At 34.1% G+C, this 8,492-nt stretch overlaps 1 long non-coding RNA gene across 5 annotated transcripts; it reads right to left on the bottom strand.

Annotated features, from left to right (window-relative positions):
• Positions 1–2,366: 2,366 nt before the first annotated feature.
• LOC108980878 lies at positions 2,367–6,804 on the bottom strand. 5 transcript variants are annotated; one of them, XR_004802018.1, is made up of 5 exons: positions 6,523–6,795; positions 5,660–5,716; positions 5,108–5,208; positions 4,788–4,889; positions 2,367–2,730 (listed from the first exon to the last, which is right to left on the bottom strand). It is a non-coding gene; the product is annotated as an uncharacterized LOC108980878 (long non-coding RNA). The 5 variants fall into 5 exon arrangements; XR_001994450.2 differs by lacking the exon at positions 5,108–5,208; XR_001994452.2 differs by lacking the exon at positions 5,108–5,208 and having other exon boundaries at positions 2,367–2,723.
• Between the last annotated feature and the right edge of the window lie 1,688 nt (positions 6,805–8,492).

The raw sequence follows: 8,492 nt of genomic DNA, 5'->3' as shown, positions 1-8,492 counted from the left end.
ATTTAATTGAGGATCTTATGTACTCGTATTACTATTATATTTTTAATTTTCTTAAAAAGGTGTCTCAATATGTCTTTAGATGGACTTTCCATGGAAATGTCATGATAGTTATAATAGCTTCTTGTGTATGCATTTGATTATGAACATTATTTATTGTGATCAAATATGAAACTTGGTGTTTGGTTACACTTTTCATTCTATTTGATGACGGATAGTGTTTTCAATAACTAGAAACATTTTTCTTTATAACTAGTCCTTTGAACCAATCTCATTAGGCTAGCGATGAAAAAAAATGGTAACCAAACCTATCTCGATTGAGGTTGTTCGAGGTTGACCTAACTGAGCCAAAATCTTTATTGGAACCAATCCATCTTGATCCTAATTCCAAATCTCTTGGTGGAGGATTGGTCTGCTTTCACTACAAGCTAGAGATATGATCATTTACAATGAAGTTTTTTACGATGATAATTTCATTATAAATAAGAGGTATTTGCAATGATTTTTTTATCCTTGCAAAGAAACTTCAATTGCTGCAAAAATAAATAATTTTCTTTTACGTATACATTTCTCTTACTAATTTGTTTTTGGTGGGATTGTGGGAGTGGGCAGAACTGACCGCACTGCACCGCTACGCTTACGATACTAATTAAAATAAAGATTCCCTACAACACTTTTTTTTTTTGTTTTTTATCTACAATATATCACTCTTAATAATTAAAGAGAGGTCATATAAAGTACCTCATAACACACGAGCCCAGCATATTTATATATTTGTGAAATCATCTCACTCCCTCACATGTCATGTGAGTGATACTCTTAGTCATATAGAGTCTGGATTTGAACTCATAACTTATAGTACTTTACACCATGTGAAATTGTTATTTCTATCATCAAAAGATTAAGTTGACTGAAAGAAATAGATTTAATTATTTATAGTATATTTTTAAGAATATTTAACGTTGTTAATAACTTTAAAACTGAGCCCATCATATGGTACAAGTATTTTTTTAAAAAAGAAAATTTTATGTATACAATATATATAAATCAATCAAATAAATGTTATATATGATGTTAACATATAAACAAAGATATTTGAGTTACTCTTCGCTCGATTGTGTAATTCAGCCAAGAGCTTCAAATTTCAATCAATAACGTGGAAAAGAAAACATATATACTAATCTATTGAAACCAACTCTCAAGTCTCACAGATAGGGTCAACAAAAGAATAGAAGAACAAAAAAACAAAATACTGGAATAGAACAACAAAGAAACAAAAAATAAAAGCGAATGAACAGTGCACGATGCGTCGGCAGTGGCGCAATCTGGGGCAAGAGCTACTCGAGAGTGGGGGGCGACGGCACGGCCAGTGATATCGTATGACCAGTACTCACACGTAGGTGCTACCTGCATAGTGGAGGCTGTCGTGTCAGTGCGTGAGCTGGGTGCTCGTGCCGTCAGGGCTCAAGATGCCGATGTTTGCAGTGGGCGTGACGTCCGGGTCACACCAAGGCTTGTGGTTTTGTAGTTTAGTTAGTTAGTAGTTGTTAGTTGTTAATGTGTTTTATTTGTTTTTTGTTATTTTAGTGTTTAATAAAATAGAAATAAACTATTGGATTTAGTGTCCATAGTAGTGTCTCGTACCTTTCCTCCCTAGGAGGATAGAGGGGTCTTCAAGTTCTGTTTACAAAACGCTTTCTCTGTTAGGAGAGAGAGTATTGAGAAGTTAAGACAATGTCTGCCACAAAGGAATTTGTGTGTGGAAAAGCTCTAGGACTTGTGCGTAATTTGACTTATAGTCTGAATTTTTCTATGAATTGATAAGTTACAGTTGTAACTTCGGTTCATTAATAAAATGAGACTATTTCCATAAAAAAAGAGTCTCATAGATAGGACGTACGAATGGAAACAAATTGTGTCTATAAATCTACCATTCTGCTGATGCTTTTCACGTGGTTAGTATAATCGAATGGACGCCTTTTGCCATTTTCTCGAATTTCTGTGGTCTCTGTTTCTGTCCATCTTTTCAAATGCATCCAAAGCCGTGTTGGTATTGTTAAAAACGAAAGGGAAGTGATGAAGAACGAGGAGCTAGCACGGTCTCTGCTGTACTCATGGGTTACCGTGGACTTACCAAAGGGTCTCTGGCTTTCCATAACCACTCTGCACAACTCATGTTCAAATCCACAAAGGTAGCCTCCCGAAATCATCCAATGTAAGCTCATCTGGACTGCAAAAGCCATCTAGAAAAATGCTATAAATACTACATTTTCTTCAAATTCCCATCCTGCTATGAGGAAGTGACATTCATCAACCTTTGAATTTGTTATTTTAAAAATATAAGAGCTGATCTAATAGTTGATGGATAATGCTACATCGGCACATTGTGATAAGAATAAGATGAGTGTATATATAACATAATTATAAGTTTTGGTCTTCTAGGAATTAAAAGAAAAAGAGTAACGGCAATAATAAGATGTGTATATATAACATCAGCACATTTTTTTGTTCTTTGTTTCCCTGAATGCACATAAATTACAAGTAAGATGAGAAGTAGAATTGGTGCTTGGTGATGATTATCACCAAGAAATCTACTCTTCTCTGACTCACATGTATTCCAAACAACAGCTAAGATCTTTTAGTAACTACTGCCAAGGAAAGGGATGCAACTGCTAACAACCAGGGGTCAGAAGTTCCATGCCAGATGGTCAGGTTGATGTTTGTTCCTGCAGGCTTGAATTTAGTGATTATCAGTGCCAAAAACCAAAAGTAAGTCAAGTTCCACCATATAAAGAGACGAGTAGAAGCATATCAAATTGTTCCTAAAAAAAAAAAAGAGATATGTTATGCATAGATGTCAGCTCAATGGAGAAGGGAAATTCTACACACACCAACCATTTGAGATGAGAGATTTTCACCTGTACTCTAATAAAGGCTTTTGATTCCATCTGGCCACAAACTGATGGATTTGTTTGGAAGCAGGAGCTCCAGAGAGAGCATACTAATTAGAGGTACTGCATACGTACTTTATAAAACCTCAAAAGTGGTAGGCAAGAAAGATCATTCTATCGTCCACAAAGGTAAAAGGTGGCGTTGTTTAAAGAGAAAAGGGGTAAGTTTTGGGAACTGCTTTCACCAAATAATGTCGTACTCACAGCCAAAAACGCACTTATAGAAAAGCTATATTATCACCAATTTATGTTGCTGATAGGCCTTCTCTTCCCCACAATGAAGGAAATAACTACAGCTATATTTTCTTTCCCTCAGTTAATAATTATCTTTCAATTTTTTCCTTCTTCAAATATCTTGCTACATACATCTCCTTTATCCCATCATATTATGCATGTAGAATTACGCTATCTATAGCTCTGTTAAAATCTTCTGAATCCATCTTATGCTCATGATAGAACAAGGAGAGACAAAGCCAACCAAGAACGACAAGGAGTTGGTCAAAGTTTATTCCAAGAAAAATAATACATTGCAGTTGTTGGGAGTATTTACCTACATATATGGGATATAAATCACTCACATTAGGCTGAGGGAAAAAATATGTCCTTGGCCCCTTAAGCTTGTATTCAGGATATGAGAAACATACAGAAAGCCTATGTCAAGTATATTTAAGATGGTGCAAAATATTCTGAGTAAGCGGTAGGGACAGAACTCTACAGCACCAAACTTTGAAGGCTCTTTTAAAGATTGTATTTTGATTCCTAGTATTCTCTTATGTATATAAGAGAATACGTGTGAACAAGAAACTTGTATTCTGTTTTTTAGTGTTTACTTGAAGTATGAAGCAAAGGTTAAATTGCACAGACACACACACACACACAAAAGTGCACCATATCATCCTGGACACATACTCAGAGAATTGAATAACTGAATAACAGTGCATCCAGTCTGAACAACTGCGATGGATTTAACATTCTATGCTAAAAAGACAGGTTTTGCATCCATTTCCTCTTGGTATTGAAAATGCAATTCTTTTAATCAATAAAAAGCAACTAGAGATCACGTTCAAGATCATGGTGAAATAAAATTTTAATATAGAACTTTGGTAGCATGGAGCTTTTCTCCTGTCCAGCGCATCTTCCACTCCTCTATTATGTTAATGAATAAAAAATCAAGATCAAGTTGAAATGAAAATTAGGCATACAATATATAATTTTGGAAGCACGAAGCTTTACTCCAGTTCAGCCACATCATCCACTCCCCTATTATGTTATCAAATAAAAATTAAAACCACTACAATATATACTTTTGAAAGCATGCCTATTATCATCTACTACCTCATCATGTTATTAAATGAATGTTAACTGATATATTTAAATAAGTCAAAGTTTTCAAAATTAAAATAATATATCTAATTAAAATAATAATTTACATTTAAAGTTAGCAGTGTTTTAAGTTCTCTAAGCACATCTTTTTGGTTTCTCAATTCAGAACTTTTTGTCTTTGTAGGTAATGTATGTACAAAGGTCATTGCATTTTAGTGGAAGTTAATAACCTATAAGTTAGATACGACTCTTGATAGTTAGGTTATTTTGGCACACTATTTATAGAGAATTCTATTTATAGAAATAAAGGAAAGCAAGATGAGAGAAGATCAATGCGTTCAGCCAAATTATAGATATCAAGGTACTGACATTGATACTCTTTTAAAAGTTCTATTTATTCCATAATGGCTCAAGGTCATACTAAATTAGTTACAAGTATCATTTTCATTTCATATTTAGTTGTTTCCATGCATTGCAAAATTATGCAACTAGTGTAGATAAAAGTTGGATTCTCACTTTTGCATATCTTGATTTGGAATGATTCAACAACTTTATACTTCCCAGAAATGACAACATATGGGAGCAAATGTGACATTTCACAAAGTCTTCCTACAAAACCTAAACAGTTCAATCAAAGCAGTCAAAATCATGGACAAGATATTATTGACAATAGGAAAACATTGGATCTCACACAAAAAATATGCATAAACCCATTACGTAACCACATAGAATGCTGACAGTTAAAATGGCATTGGTCACTTTAATATACACGTGGAAATCTAAAAGTGAAGAATACCAACAATTCAGTCATAAGGGAAACATAAAATCCTTTCTACCAGGCTCTGAAGATTGTAAATAATTAATTCTTTGTGTAGGCATCTAGAGCCATTCACTGAAGATTGCAAATGGTTAATTCCTACCTGACACTGCTTAAGTTCTGTCAACAAAAAAGTTTTCAGCTACATTAATAGTATACACAACTATAATACACAAAATTCTCTGGCTTTTCTAAAGATGCATATGCATAAGGTAACAATTTAAGTATATGGAGGATGGGAAACTAATACCAAACTTAAATGTATAACTTCTAACTTGCAGAAAAATTATTAAAAGCATTTTGGGAGAGACTTGCTGTAGAATGAAAAAGATGAAAGTAAATTGTTCCTGTGCTTTCTTCAATTTTATTAGCCATTACAGTCAAAAGCAAGAGAAGCACTTCCCATAGCGCAAACAGTACGATACATTAAAATTGTTACCATTCAAGTTAATTGAGTCAAATTACTGTAATGCTCTGGAGAAGAAAGACACATGCGTCACAGCCAGGAGAAACCAGTGATAATATATCAATACTATTTACAGCTTTAGCTACAACCAAAGTCATATTTTACCTTCAAGCTGTCTGTGCTTGCAAATCTTTCACTCACAATAGCAGCCATGTGGGCATCCTAAAGATCATGAAAAATGTACAAAGTCAGTCTAGGGCATGCATCAATATATATATATATATATATATATATATATATAGAAGAAAAAGAATTTCTCATTACACCACCCTCTCATTTTTTTAACAAACAATACTCTTATCAAAAGTCACACCATTTCGGAATAGCATTATATTTTAACCTTTACACTAAAAATTGTGCCATATCAGACCAAAAGGTTTATTTTGAGTCAAAGGGAAGGATATCTATCCGAATAAATAGATTTTCTGTAGTTACATGCAAGACATTTCTCTCATGCTTGCTTACGTACTGGGCTTAATATAATGCTAATTGCATAACATACAAGCCAAGGAAAGCATGTGCAACCAAGCACATGCTTGTACGCTCAAAATTTTGCAACGTTCCTTCTTATAGAGTAGATGAGTGGAGCTAAAGAGCAAGCATTGGGTTCTAATTTCTAGCACCATATCGCCTTCTTCAACATTGGCCGCACTCGCAAGCTGCTCATTGATCTCATTATTCAACATATAATGCTGCAGTCACAGACACTCAATCATTGGGAAATTTTCTCGAATAGAGAGTTGACACCAAACAACTAAGTTCCCGGACAAGCGTAATTGTAGGCGAAATCAAATTAAAGTATCTTCAATTCTCTTATGTTTCTGCTACATCTACAAAGGAAGCGTTTGGAATTGTCATTTATATTAACATTTTCTCGGGAACCAAACAAAGCCGAAAGATTTCGGGAAATTCGTTTAAATTTTGTCGGCAAAACTAAAAAGTGAAGTAGATGGGAAATGAGGGAGGACCTGGCCAAGAGATTTCCTTGGGGTGCGGCCTTTGGAGTTGAGAGCTTTGAGATTGGCGTGGTAGTCGTCTCGGCTTCGGCTTCGGCTTCGGCTTCGGCTTCTATAGCAGACTATGCACGGCGGGGTGATGACTCTTCTGCGCCGGAGGTGCTATTGTACGCCGGGAGTGGAGCTTTGAGAATTACTCTTGAAGATAGTGAAGGGAGAGTGGAGCGAAAGATGTGCGGTGGTCATGTCTCTAGTGAGTCTGTCTTCAGGTGACGCTGCTTTGCCACCAACTGTAAACATAGCTATTTCACGATGAATACTTATCAATAAGTTATTATTTACTATTTCATGCTTCACATCATCCTATAAAAAATATTATTACATTATATATATAAAAAAAACTATAATAATAAAATATAAAATTAAATAATGATTGATATATAAAATTCTCGTTTCTTAATTCTTTTAACAAAATGATTCACAACATGCAAACTGCTGTCATTTCAAAAAAAGATAAAAAAAAATAAAAAAAACCCCTCCCATGTTTAAAAGTTTCAAATCATATCTTGAATTGTTAAGATTCTAAATTAAGGGAAACTAGATCACTCCTCTTATTTTGCATAAGAGAAAAAGCGGTCTATTCATTGTTGAGGCATAAACAGCCAACAATAAATGTACATCATATCAGCAATTCCAGAGAAACTACAATAAGCTCAGTACACTAAATTTCCTCTTAAATCTTTTCCTCACCCCTTCATAAATTATTTTCGAGTCCGAGTGAGAGCTTTTGAATAGCATCTTCTCCTCACCACCACAAAGAACCCAACAGATGCATGAGATTTTTTATACTATAAAAAATCAAATCCACATTTTAAGAAACCCCATGGTACGAAATAAGGCCAACTCCTCCAACTCAGAGAATTTAACTGGACAAATGAAAGAAGGCAAAGACACACCTGAGAATGTGGCGCCCCCAATCCCCCTTATATAAAATAATACGAGAATCGAGATACCATGATGGTGACAATACGGTCACACATCCTAATGAAGTGCCAGTGTGTGTACATGCAACGGTGTACAAATAAAATAACACAGCGGATAGTCAACTAAGTACCAGAATTTATTTACAATCAAAACATTAGTAAAAATTTAAATAGCAGTTATACAGTCATCCATAATAAAATATAATACAATAGTTTCAGATAAATAAACGAGTGATTCCAGATCACTCCTCTGGCGGAGCCATCTCCTTAGGCTCACCCTCCTCCTCCTCATTTGCATCAAAATCTGCGTTACCACAAAATGGTATCGCAGGTAAGCATGACCCAAAATAACAACATAATATAAAATGCATTAAATGCAACTAACATGCATGCACATGAAAAATATGCATTTTACTCAATACATTATTTTCTCCGAAAATAATTATTTCAACACACGCCAAAATCCCATTTTGGCCCAAAATATCCGTAAAATATCCAAGACAGTTCTATCACATGACTTGGACTGACCCATGCGGGAAGGGAAACCAGGGGAGAAAAAGAAAAGAAAAAAAAGAAAAGAAGAAAAGAAAAAGAAAAGGAAAAGAAGAATAGAGGGAAAAGAAATGAGGTCCAATCCTCATAACTTGGGTCACGAAAATGATCCAACGGAAACGATTTTAAAACAACTAGTGAAATAAAATATTTCAAACACAGTGATTAACATGAAATTAAATAATTAAACCCAATAATAAGTTAATTTAATTCGAGAAGAAATTTAAATACATAACAATAATTAATTTAAAGAAAGCACTTCAAAAATAATTTTCGTAAACTAAAAATCATAAAAATAACCCAATTAAAAATCCAATAATTTTAAAATAAGAGAATAAAATTTTGAATCCATAAAAATAATTCATTTAACAAAAATACACTAAAATACGAGATGTTACATAGAAGAATTCCAGTAATAGTTTCAATTGAGAGAGAGAGTGAGAGAGA

This window comes from Juglans regia, chromosome 7 (genome assembly GCF_001411555.2).
Source record: "Juglans regia cultivar Chandler chromosome 7, Walnut 2.0, whole genome shotgun sequence".
Taxonomy (NCBI): Eukaryota; Viridiplantae; Streptophyta; class Magnoliopsida; order Fagales; family Juglandaceae; genus Juglans; species Juglans regia.
This window is presented reverse-complemented; position numbering and strand designations above follow the sequence as displayed.